Here is a 13,645-nt window from a genome sequence, read left to right as displayed (position 1 = left end):
TATAGAATAGACAGCCCAGAAATAAATCCACACATATATGGTCACCTGATCTTTGAAAAGGGTGCCAAGTATGGGGACACGATAATCGCTTCAATTAATTGTGTTGGGAAAACTGGATATCCACAAGAATGAAATTGGACCTTTGTTTCAGAGCATACACATACAAAAAAACAACTCAAAATGGATTGAACACTAAACCTTAAGACTTGAAACCATAAAACTCCTAGATATTAACAAAAATTCTCAATGTTGCTTTTTTAGTGTTTTTTTTTTTTTTTTTTTTTTTGGATATGAAACCAAAAGCACAGCCAGCAAAAGCAAAAATAGACAAGTGGGATTATATCAAAGTAAAATTCCCTATATCCTTTAATTACATATTCTCTAATGTTTGGAAGCAGTATTCATTATATGTCCACCATATCAAGTTATTATGTCATTTTTACATCCTCACTAAAGTTTTTGCTTGCTAGCTCTATTAACACAAATATTAATCTTAAAAAGAACAGATTAAATTATCTCATTTTAATTGTGAATTTGTCAATTTCTATTTGAAATTGTTATTTTTAGTTGTGTATATTTTGAAATTATATCAATGGTTATGTCTACTTAGTGAATTTTTCTTGCTTTAAGTAATTATGTAGGAACTCTCTATTCTCCAAATAATTGTATTTGTTTTAAAAATGAGTATTAATTTTTTTTTAAATTTTATTTATTATTTATGATAGTCACACACAGAGAGAGAGAGAGGCAGAGACATAGGCACAGGGAGAAGCAGGCTCCATGCACCGGGAGCCCGACGTGGGATTTGATCCCGGGTCTCCAGGATCACGCCCTGGGCCAAAGGCAGGCCAAAGGCCGCTGCGCCACCCAGGGATCCCGAGTATTAATTTTTTATCAATAGTGATATATCAGCTTTCCTTTGGTTATTTGTTCATTTTTTTTCTCTTTAGTTTCACACTTTCTGTACCCTTAAGTTTTACATGTGTCTGTTGTCTTCAGTGCAGTCTCAAAATATTTTAAAAGGTGGCTTTCACTTACAAATTTATTGTAACTCACGTTTTGTTTTTCCTATTAAAATGCTTTTTTCCCCTGAGATCCTTTTGTATTCCTTTCCTGTATTGTATGAGATTGGATGGGTTTTTATATTTTTTCCCTTTCTACCAGTTTTGAAGGAATATATATTTTTTTAAATAATTTTTTCCTTCAATTTTATCACATATTTTTTATTTTTTTGAATGGTCATTTAAGTAAGTGTAGAATTCTAGGTTTAGTGTTTTCTCAGTATTTACTATTCCTTTGTCCTCTACTTTTGCTTTTCACAGTTTAGGTTCTCTGGGAGGGAAACTGTGATGGAAATGTATGTTTAGGACATGCATTAGAGGGTACTATTGGGACCAACATCTGAGGACAGGAGGGTAAAGAAGAGATAGATGTTGACCTGCAATGTAGTCCCAATCATGGCCTCAGCAGACCTTGTAGGGAGTCCTGAAGTTGAGATGGCTCTAAAGAGTTTTTCTAATTTGGGGCAAAGGGGTTGAACACTTTACTTCTGGATTGATCTATCGTTGGATGCTGGCTGTCTCTATAAGAAGAATGACTTGAACAAGCTCAAAGCAAAGGGCCCAGAAGTATACTCTACTTCTAATAGAAAAAAACCTGAAAAGTTAATTGGAAAAGAGCATGAATACAAGAAAGGGTAATGTGTTTGGGTCATTCATTCTACCAAAGTCTATCTTCTTGGCCATAATTATTCATTTTGTACCATAACTCATAATTCATACCTTTCTCAAATATAAAATATGCTTACTACCATTCAAGCTCTCCTAAAGCTTCATTCAACCACAGCATTGGGCTTAAAATACAAGTCTAGATACAACTCCCTTGAATTACTCTTATGAACCACAAGCAAATTATCAGTCTCTCTTAATCATACATTAGTGGGAGAGAGATAGAATAATGAAAATAAATATTCCTATTTGAAAAAAAAAAGAAAGACAAAGAGGAGGAGCATGGGAAGATGGCAGAGGAGGAGGATGCTAAGCTCACCTCATCCCATGGATACATCTAGATAACATTAATTTCAGTGAAACTAATCCAGAACACCCCCAAAGTGGCCAAATATATTCTCACAGTTAATCACAGAGAAGAGGCCTCATTAAAAAGGGTAGATGGCACAGACATGGGCTGGGATCTACATACCCAGAGAGACTAGCCACAAAAAGGGGAGGAGGACACCACAAGCACAGAGAAGAGAGGAATAGATCCCACACTAGGTACCCCAGGCAAGGGGAACTAGCACTTGAAAGATGAGTCCTTATAACATTTTGCTTTGAAAATCAGAGGGCCTTAACTTCACAACTTTTTAAAAGGTTGTCACTTTTCTATTCGTATAGTTCCAGCCATTCTTTTCTTACATCTCAGGTTGAATTCATAGATGTTCAAGATGATTTGATAATTATCTAGCTAAATTAAGGGGACAAGATGAAACAAGGATCCCCTACTCTTCTTCCATCTTGCCTTCTCCCTTTTCACCAGTGAGGATGATTTTAGCTGTTGGCTTGATATATTTTGACCTCTATTATGTTGAAGTAAATTTCTTCCATACCCAATTTCTTATTTTATCATGAAAGAATGCTATATTTTGTCAAGTGTTTTTCTTCATCTATTGAGATCATAAAATTTTATCTTTAACTCTGTTAAAGTGGTATATCAAATTTACTGATTTGCATATATTGAACCATCTGTGCATCTCAAGGATAAATCCCACATGATCATGATATGTGATCCCTTTAATATGCTATTGGATTCAGCTGGCTAAGATTTTGTTGAGAATATTTGCATCTATAATCATCAGGGATATCAGTCTATAGCTTCCTTTTCTTGTAGTGTCTTTATGTGGCTTTGGTACCAGAGTTATGTTGATCTTGTAAGATGAGTTTGGGAGTTTCTTCCAATTTAATTTTTTGGAAGACTTTGAGAAGGATTTTTATTCACTCTTCTTTAAGTGTTTGGTTGAACTTATCAGTAAAACCATCTGGTCCTGGACTTTTCTTTGTTGGGAGGGTTTATTAATCTTCTTTCACATTTGTCTATTCAGATTTGCCATTTATTCATGATTCAGTTTAAGTTATATGTTTCTAGGAATTAGTTTATTTCTCCTAGGTAATCCAATTTGTTGGTATATAATTGTTCACAAGAGTTTCTTATTAATCTATGTATTTCTGTGATATCAATTGTAACATCTCTTTCAATTCCAATTTTGAGTCATCTTTCCTTTTTTCTTAGTGGTTCTACCTAAAGATTTTTTTACTTTTTTTAAAAAAAGATTTTATTTATTTATTCATGAAACACAGAGAAGCAGAGACATAGGCAGAGGGAGAAGTGGGATCCTTGCAGGGAGCTCGATGCAGGACTCAATCTCCAGACCCAGGATCACACCTTGAGCCGAAGGCAGACGCTCAACTGCTGAGCCACCCAGGAGTCCTAGATTTCTTGTTATCTCTTTAAAAACCTGCTCTTAGTTCCATTTAATTTTTCTGGTTTCTACTTATTTTTTTCTCTGATCTTTCTTATGTCCTTCTTTCTGCTAACTTTGGCCTTAGTTTGTTGTTTTTCTAGTTCCTTGAGGCATAAAGTTAGGTGCTTTATTTGCAATTTCTATTTTTTTCTTAATATAGGCATTTATCACATGTTTAATTGGGTCAAACTGTGGATCTCTTTTTTAGCATATGTTTATTTCCTCTCTTGCATCCAGATTTTCCTGTTTCTTTTTCTTCTTCTCTTTCTTCATCTCCTACTCCTCCTTCTCCTGCTTCTTCTCTTTGGTAAGACTATTTCTCATCTAATTCTAGAATACCAGTCTAAATTGGATATCAAAAGTAAAGACATGGGCACCTAGGTGGCTCAGTTCGTTAAGTGTCTGACTTCTGCTCAGGTCATGATCTCAGGTCCTGGGATTAAGCCCTGCATCAGGCTCTCTGCTCAGCAGTGAGTGTAACCCTTTGCAGTCAATTAGTAAGCACACACGAAAGCTGGCTTGATTCTACAGGACTGGGAAAAAGCACAGAAACTTGAGCATTCAATTCTGCCCTCAGGGAAGCCAATGGAAGGCTGTCAGCACCCATCCTGGCTTTACAAAATCAAGAGAATGCATACAATCTTAAGAATTTGCCCCTCAAAAAAAATTGCCCCTCCCCATTCCTCACCACCCAAGAAGGAACAAATGTTGAGCAGACTATCCACTGAAAAGGTCTAAGAAAGCCTGAGAATCCCTGCCAAGGCTGACAGAAGCTATTACTCTCCCTAAGCCAGGCAGTAAAAACTGGAGGAGGTGATTGCTTCTGCACAGAAAATGAAGCATTCAACAAAACTAAAAGACAATCTACAGAAATGAAGAATATATTTGTAAATGACATATCCAATACAGGGTTAGTATCCAAAATATATAAAGAGTTTATAAAACTAAACATCCCAAAAACAAATAATCTAATTAAAAATGAGAAGACATGAGACATTTCTCCAAAGAAGACACATGATTGGTGAACAGATGCATGAAAAGATGCCCAACATCACTCATCACCAGGGAAATGCAAATCAAAACCACAATGAGATATCACCTTACACCTGTGAGACTAGTTACATTAAAAACCACAAGAAACAAGTGTTGGCAAGGATGTGGAGAAAAAGGAACCTTCTGCATTGCTGGATATGTAAACTGATGCAGTCACTGTGGAAGACAGTATGGAGGTTCCTCAAAAAATTAAAAATAGAACTACTCTGTAATCCAGTAATTGCCCTACTGGATATTTTCCCAAAGAATATGAAATCATTAATTCAAAGAGATATTTGTAGCTTATATTTATTGCAGCATTATTTATAATAACCAAATAATGAAAATAGCCTAAGTGTCCATCAATAGATGAATCATTAAAGATGTGAGATATATATAAAATGGAATATTATTCAGCCATAAAAAATAATGAAATCTTGCCATTTGCCACAACGTGGATGGATCTGAAATGTATAATGCTAAATGAAATCAGAGAAAAATAAATATATGATTTTACTCATGTGGAATTTAAGAATTAAAACAAATGAACAAAGGGAAAAAGAGAGACAAACCAAAAAAGAGACTCTTAACTATAGAGAACAAACAGATGGTTACCAAAAGGGAGGTAGGTGGGTGGATGGGTAAAACAGATGAAGGTAATTAAGAGTACACTTATCTTGATGAGCATGGAGTCATATGTAGAATTATTTTAAAGATTTATTTATTTATTCATGACAGACACAGAAAGAGAGAGAGGCAGAGACACAGGCAGAGAGAGAGAGGGAGAATCAGGCTCCATGCAGGGAGCCTGACGCGGGACTCAACCCCTGGTCTCCAGGATCACACCTTGGGCTGAAGTCGGCACCAAACCGCTGGGCCACCAGGGCTGTCAAAATTTTTTAATCATATTGTACACCTGAAACTAATATAACACTGTATGTTAATTATACTGGAATTAAAATAAAATTCAAATTTAAAAAAAATTAAGTGTAATAAGGAATCCACTTGGTCTTGAGAAAGAACAAACAAAAGAAAAAAGAAAGAATGAACGAAAGAAAAAAGGAAGAAAGAAGGAAGGAGTAGCACATGAGATGAGCACTGGGTATTATACTATATGTTGGCAAATTGAATTTACATTAAAAAATTCAAAAATAAAATTTAAAAAAGAAAGAAGTTATCCAGAAGACAAAAAAGAAAACGAATGAAGAAAGTGAAGAAAGCCTATGTGAATTATGGAGTACCATCAAGTCAAACAATTTACATATCACTGGAGTCCCATAAGAACAGAGAGAGAAAAAGGCAGAAAGTATATTTAAAGAAATGAATGAAAAATTTCCAAATTTGGGGAGAATTTTGGACATATATGAAGTTCATAGGTCTTCAGAGAAATTCAACCCAAAGAGATTTTTCTAAGACACACTGTAATAAAACTTCCATTATCAAAGACAAAGAGGGTATTTTAAAACAGCAAGAGAAAAACAATTCCTCACATACAAGGGACCCCCTATAAGGTTATCAAAGAGACCCTGCCAGCCAGCAGAGCACTACATTCAAGTGCTGAAAGAAAAAAGCCTGCCAACTAATAATATTTTACTCAGCAAAACTGTCCTTTGAAATGAAATAGACTTTCCCAGAGAAACAGAAGGGAATTTATCACCATTAAACCTGCTTTTCAAAAAATGCTGAAAGTAGTTCTTCAAAATGAAATAAAAGGATGCTACTAACAAAAACATATGAAAATATAAACCATACTGGTAATAGTTATACAGTCAAAATCAGAATAGTCTAACATTGTAATATGATTGTATATTATCACTTAACTCTAGTATAAAGGTTAAAGGACAAACTACTAAAAATAACTATTTAATAATTTGCTAATGGATTCACAATATTAAAAGAGGTAAATTGTGACAAAAGAATGAAACAGGACCACTTCCTTACACTATACACAAAATAAATTCAAAATGGATTAAAGACCTAAATGTGAGACATGACACACACACACACACACACACACACACACACACACACACAAATCCTAGAGAGCACAGGCAGTGATTTCTTTGACATTAGCCACAGCAACTTCTTTCTAGATATGTCTCCAGAGGCAAGGGAAACAAATGCAAAAATACACTACTGGGACTACATCAAAATAAAAAGTTTCAGTGCAGTGAAGGAAACAATCAACAAAACTAAAAGGCAGCCTACAGAATAGGAAAAGATATTTGGCAATGATGTATTTGATAAAGGGCTAGTATCCAAAATACATACATAACTTATAAAACTCAATGCCCAAAAAAACTAATAATCCAATTTATAAATGGGCAGAAGACATCAATAGATATTTCTCCAAAGAAGACATACAGATGGCTGACAGACACATGAAAAGATGCTCAACATCACTCATCACCAGGGAAATACAAATTAAAACTACAATGAGGTACCACCTCACACCTCTTAGAATGACTAAAATCCACAACACATGAAACAACATGTGTTACCAAATATGCAGAGAAAAAGGAACACTTGTGCACTTTTGGTGGGAATACAAACTGATGCAACCACTGTGGAAAACCGTAGAGAGGCTCCTCAGAAAGTTAAAAATAGAACTACCCTATGATCTAGCAATCGCACTACTGAGTATTTACACAAAGAATACAAAAGGATACATGCACCCTGATGTCTACAGCAGCATTGTCTACAGTAGCCAACTTATGGAAGCTGACTGATGAATGGATAAACAAGATGTGGTGTGTATATATGGGTGTGTACACACACACACACACACACACACACACAGTGGAATATTACTCAGGCATAAAGAAGAGTAAAATCTTGCAACTTACAAGATGTGGTGTGGATCTTACAAGGTCCATGATGTGGATGTAGCTGAAGTCATCTGACTGGACTGAAAGTAATACCATAACCTGGAAAAGTATCAACCAATTACCACCAAAGATGTCCCAAAGTCCGATGCTAGGAGCAGGTGGGATACTTGTAATATAAGCTCTCCTATCACAAGACAAATGGGTCAACATTTGGCAGGAATCAAGTTGGGCATGCAGTGGCAGCCTCTAAACTTCACCAAAGTTGACTACTTTGGGCCCAGCTATGAAGGTGGGCAGTATGATAAATCCAGGCAATAATTGTGGCAATCTGCGGAGTAGAGGCTAAATCAGCAGCTTGATTCCAGCTAGTCTCACTAAGAACATGCCTTTATTGATCACATCTACAGAAGTGACCCAGACGGTTATTTTCATAGTAGCAATTTGGTTCTATAGTTTGCAGCCCCAAAGAGAAGTGTCTTTAATCCAGCAGTCTGTGGTTTTCCAAATGACAAACCAGGCAGCTAAGCCATTGACAATAGTCCAAAAGTAAGTAAAAATATAACAAGGCTCTTAAGAGTAGTACTGGCCAGAGTTCTGCCCAACAAAGTCAGGTAACCATATCCATTATTGCTTCTGCATACCTGGCCCTTAAACAGCCACAGTAACTCACTGACACCATCAGGTTTCGGCTTAGCTGAACCATCAGTGAACTTTGCCTAGGCATTTAGGGCCACCTCTGTGAATCCGGGGCTCCACTGAGCCATTGACTTTGTTTCAGGTGCCAAAATAGGGGATAAGTTTAGGGCCAAAACCAGTGGCTGATACTTTTCATGCAAAACCAAAAAGATGCTAGGACCAAGTCAGATGTACCTCTTAACATACTACTACCATTTGGCCAGCAAAATCTACTGGTTTAGACCCCACTCAAAGCATGTTCAATGCCTAAATGAGGTATATACAGTCTCTCATACCCAGTTAAAAAAAAATATGCTGAGCATCCTTTGGGTGACAGGTGGTTGAAGAGACTGCCCTTTTTCTTTGACTGCCAAAGAACTGAGTGCTGTGAATCTGTCCAGAGTCCCAAGAGAATCTACTTGGCAAGCAGACTCTTGGATTTTTCAGGATTTATCAGCTACCCCTGATGGTCAACCAGAGCCAATGAGATGGAGGCTTTTGACTTGCTAACCAACAGAACATCTTTAGAAATCAGAGGGTGGAGGCACTCACATAAATCCTGATCCGCCACCCACCTGTGGCAAATGACAATAACTTCTGTACCTGTGGCAATAACCCTGAATGGAAGACTGTCTTCTGACACATTATGAGTATTTACAGTATAAGCATGCAACACATTAATTTCATTTCATAAGGTTAGTAATGAGAACTATAACAGTATATTCAATCAGCAGTGAGGGCCCTACCCATAAGGTCACTCTTAAGTTTTTCCCCACTGCAACTTTTGCCCAAACCCAGTCAGTTGATTTCAGGTATCTTTTCTCCTCCTATAACACAAACTCCCCTGCATGCTAGTGGTTACACCAACTAAAATCAGGAGATTGTTATTTCCAAAGTAGGAACACTGGAAAAACAAGAGTGTGAGGAAGGCTAGCCTGTGAGGGACATCTAGAGCAATTAGAAGCTTTTGGTTTTCTGGTGTTTTTTTTTTTTTTTTAGTAGGCTTCATGCCCAGTATGGAGCCCAAAGCGAGGCTTGAACTCATGACCCTGAGATCAAGACCTGAGCTGAGATCAAGAGTCAGATACTTATCTGACTGAGCCACGCAGGTGCTCCTAGAAGGCAAGACTTCTGCTTTATTTTGGCACTTTACCTTATCTCAGGGTTGGTACCCCCTCTTCCCTCATACACTGCCTTGCTTTCAGAGTGTGCCTGGGCTCAGTAGCTCAGACACACTCACTGGTAGAAAGTAGCAGGCTAGTAGGTACCCTGGCTAAGTGTGAAAGTCATATGCAAACTGGCTTCACCCTTTGTCAGTGGTATGGCAAGGGTGGTACTGGCAGCGTACAAGACAGCATACCGAGTGCCATCAGTCTTGTGTAGTGGATACAGTTATAATCGCAATACCTGAAACAGCAGGGATATAGAGGAAACAATTGGATTCAGAGTGATAACTCTAAGTCTCCAACTTCATTAGCAAATTCACTGGCCATATAGGGATGTGGTATTGAGATAATGCAGCTTTCCCTGCTCCTTTAAGTCCTCAATGAAGGCTGTGATTTCCCCTTTCCTTCTAGGATTCTAGTGTGTTTCTGTTAGACCATCTGAAAGAGCACAAGGAGACAATTTACAATCTGAGTAGCAGTACATGTCCCACCAGCACTTCTCTACCTGTAGCTCTGTGGAATGGAGACAGATAAGTAGGAATATAATAGTTCCTACTACATATTCAGATGTGGAAAACAACAGTACACTGAACTGCCCTAATAAGACTCATCCAAAAGGTTATATTAGTTCCTTCCCCATTGTGAACCTTGCCCAAATCCTGCAAGTTGAATCCAACTAAGTTTTCCTTCCATAGGTAGAGACTTGTACATTCATAACCAACAAAGCCAGAAATGGTTGGGTCCTTACCCTCCCTGAAATTCCCCCAGAAAACTTCGATGGCAGTATAGAACCTTATATCCCCTTTTAGGGACAGGGAGATTTTGGCTCCATCTTTAATCATGTTTCTCTTTAAAGCCTTTGGGATGAGGTTAAGAGGGAAAGGAAGTGTCATGGGGTTCATTCAGAAGAAGGCAACTCCAGGCCATCTAACAAGATCTCACGTTTATTTTCAGTTTTGAGTGGTGTAGCAGCAATTCATAGTTCAATCAAATGAACTTCTAATGTTGCTGGTTTACCCAACACTCTATATCAGGCAACAAGGTCTTCATAGCTGACACCTTTATTTCACCTTTGGGAATTATTTGACTTGAGAGCTGTAGTCACATTTCTTCTGTATAGGTCCATGAGGTTTGTTGTGTTGTCAGGTAACTTAAACTTGGCTTGCACAGTAGTGACCTACTGAGAGGAGTCCACTTCAATCCAGGGCATCTGCTGTCCCGTTACTATGATGACATCTCATAAATTCTTCCTGGCTTCAACATCAGGGTTAAAGGAGTTTTCCAAGGCACCAGAGCTGACTTCAAGAATTTATATTTCTTTGGGTCCATTTTTTTGGGTCAGTGGATAACTCTCATCAGCTCTGTGTACACAATCAGGGCAATAAATGCCTCCAAACTAGTCACTACCTATTATGGTTTCCACCAGGGTTTTTCTGTCTCAGGATAATCTCCCCAAGAGGGCCAAACTGCCTTTTAGTAGCCAGAACTCATGATAAAAAAAAAAAACTCAGATCTCTTACTATTGTTTTGGAATGTATGTAAGATTATCACCATATACTGCAGCAGTACTTAGCCATGAGATGGCCCAGTCATTGCCGTCCTTCCTTTATAGGTATCACACAGCCGGCATCTTCATCTCCCAAGAAAACCAGACAAAGTTCTAATGATTTAGTTGGTTTCTATCCATAACAGTTATAAATTTCCATCCTCTCATCTCAGTATAGGTAGGCACCACCGTAACTGTTGTCAAAGAGCAGAATCTTCTGCTTACTCAGGACTGATCTTAGTAATAATTGTTAACATAGGACAGACATTGAGGGGGATCATCAGATTGGCAAGGAAGTCTCCCTATCTGGAGGATAATTAGCAACAACCAGGGCACTGTTCACGCAGCTGTTTCTAAGCCTACTTCCTAACTCTTAACTTATAACCATCTCTCCAATAGTCTAGAATAAAGGACTGTTTATTACCTGATCAATCATACTATTCGGTCATCACTTTCCACCAGTGATGCTTACTTTAAATGCAACTGATCAGACCACAAGGTCCCAGCAGTCCTTCATCTTTCAGAAAGCCATGTTTGTCAATAACCCATCTTGTCACCAAGCTGTCAAGAATGTACCCTGCTTGTAAGCTAACTAGTTAGCCTGCCACAGTTTCATGAAGGCTGATAGAAGAAATGAACTTCCTGGGTCATAAACTAAAGTTTATTACTCACAGCAACCACAATAGCCAGAATATAAGCATTTTTACACAGTTCCTCAAGCCCGGATTCCCAAGATAATACAAAGTGGGTAAAATAACAAGATTACATGCAATTAATAGGTGGAGTCATGGAGCTCGGGCCACTCAGCAGAAGCTATAGATATGAAGGAAAATTCATTGCCAGAACCACAACACCAAAGTAGGTACAAAATATCATCATGAGACTAATAATGTCTACCTGTGGAATCTCTGAATATATTATAAGTCATGCGCCTCATTGCATGTAATTAATAAAAACCACTTAGTCATAGGAAATGCAAATTATTTTAGTACTTTTAAGGCTAATAAACCACCTAGCTCTGGCATACCAAATATCAGGCATAAGGCAGAGAGATTAATTCCACACTCCATAAAATATATAAGGGCTTGATTATGTTTAAGTCCTTGAGTTTAAGCTTCTAGTACCTACAGAAAACTAGGATTAAGGAAGACAGGGAATTGTATAAAGAAAAGATTGGTGATTGCCAGAGGGAAGAGAGGAGTTGAGGAAGGAGAGATTGGGGAAAGGGATCAAAAGGTGCAAACTTCCAGTTATAAAACAAGTAAATCATGGGATGTAATGTACATCATGGTGACTATAGTTAATATTGTATTGCCTATTTGAATGTTCTAAGAAAATAGGTAGAGCTTAAAAGTTCTCATTACAAGAAAAAAAATCTTAAGTATGTATGGTGACAGATGGTAACTGGACTTATTGTTGTGCATATAAATCAGAATGTATATACACATCAAATCATTATGTTGTATACCCAAAACATGTTAATGTCAATTATACTTCAATTAAAAAATATATTCAGGGATTCCAAAGCAGTATTTTTAACTAACCAATTCAATAAGTATATATTAAGTGTCTGTATGGACTATTCTTTTTTTCCTTTTAGAGAAAAATATATAGCTTTATTCTTTTTAATTTTTATTTAAATTTGATTTGCCAACAATAGTATAGCACCCAGTGCTCATCCCATCAAGTGCCCTCCTTAGTGCCCATCACCCAGTCACACCATCCTCCCCCGCCCCACCACGTCTTCGGCAACCCTGTTTGTTTCCCAGAGTTAGGAGTCTCTCATGGTTTGTCTTCCTAATTATTTTACATAGAGCCTGCTTCTCCCTCTGCCTGTGTCTCTGCCTCTCTCTGTGTCTCTCATGCATAAAATAAAATCTTAAAAAAAACAAAACAAAACCAAAAAACAGCAACCTATCCAGCCCAAAATGATGAATCATTATTGGAAATCCCATTCCCTTTTACCAAATATTAGTTTTCCCACTCTTCTTTGAAGCTAGAAGTATTCATGTGACATAATTCTAGTCAATGAGACACAAAATCTACTGGGGGTTGATTGGGTAAACTTTTGTTTCCTTGTAGAAATAAAAAGGGGCAAGTGCAAAAGAATTTAATTGTTCAACCCCTACATTCTTTGTCCTGCCTTGATCTATATATGATGCCTATGATTGAAGCAAACATCCTGTGATCATAAAGTGACAAGCATGAGCATGAAAAAGAGGAAAGATAAAAAGTGTCCTTGAAGACACTGTTAAGCCATTGAACCAATGACAGAAATCCCAGTCTCATGACTTCATTGATTGGGTTCCAATGGCCTTGCCAGGAAAATGCGGTTTCAAGGTCAAGATCACAAAGGTGTGACTGTAAGATCTCTTGTTCGGACTTCAAAAAGATTTAAGGTAGTGTTTCACTGACTCATTCTGCTAAACAAAAAATATTCTAAGTATCTTAGGATGGCTTGTTAGATTATCTTTGCTGGATAGGAGACCCTCTAAGATTCTTATGGATATTGTACTACAGCACTTTGGCTTTCAATCAAAGGTAAATAGTGGCCTGTCTTAAAGATATTCAAGACTGCAACAGTTGGCTGTTTGCATATCCATAACTGTATATACAAAAAGCCTACAAAATCTTTAAGAATCATAGCATCTGGGACAGGAATAGAGACAACTTAAATGGAAAGAGGTTTTTGAACTCTCAATTTTCTACGGAGAATACATAGGCTTCAAAGCTACTCTATTACAAATATAAGCTCTTTTTCGTGGAAAAAAAAAGATAAAGCCAAGCCCCAAGGGCAGAGGCAAGAACTTCAAAATTACTACGGCCCATTCACTGACTGTTGTATGCTTCACTTTCCCCTTCTTCCACCTTTGGAAGATAA

The 13,645-nt window shown here is 37.4% G+C and overlaps 1 protein-coding gene and 1 long non-coding RNA gene across 18 annotated transcripts in view; one reads left to right on the top strand and one right to left on the bottom strand.

Moving 5' to 3' along the window:
- CATSPERT (catsper channel auxiliary subunit tau) overlaps positions 1-13,645 on the bottom strand; it is a 132,599-nt gene that overhangs the window by 69,088 nt on the left and 49,866 nt on the right. The window lies entirely within an intron of this gene.
- LOC144306115 (uncharacterized) overlaps positions 1-13,645 on the top strand; it is a 39,136-nt gene that overhangs the window by 25,187 nt on the left and 304 nt on the right. The window contains exon 2 of the long non-coding RNA XR_013373136.1: positions 11,544-11,622. This is a non-coding gene — a long non-coding RNA (uncharacterized LOC144306115). The remainder of the gene's footprint in view (positions 1-11,543; positions 11,623-13,645) is intronic.

This window comes from Canis aureus, chromosome 36 (genome assembly GCF_053574225.1).
Source record: "Canis aureus isolate CA01 chromosome 36, VMU_Caureus_v.1.0, whole genome shotgun sequence".
Lineage (NCBI taxonomy): Eukaryota > Metazoa > Chordata > Mammalia > Carnivora > Canidae > Canis > Canis aureus.
The sequence above is the reverse complement of the archived record's forward strand: the minus strand, read 5'-3'. Positions and strand labels throughout refer to the sequence as shown.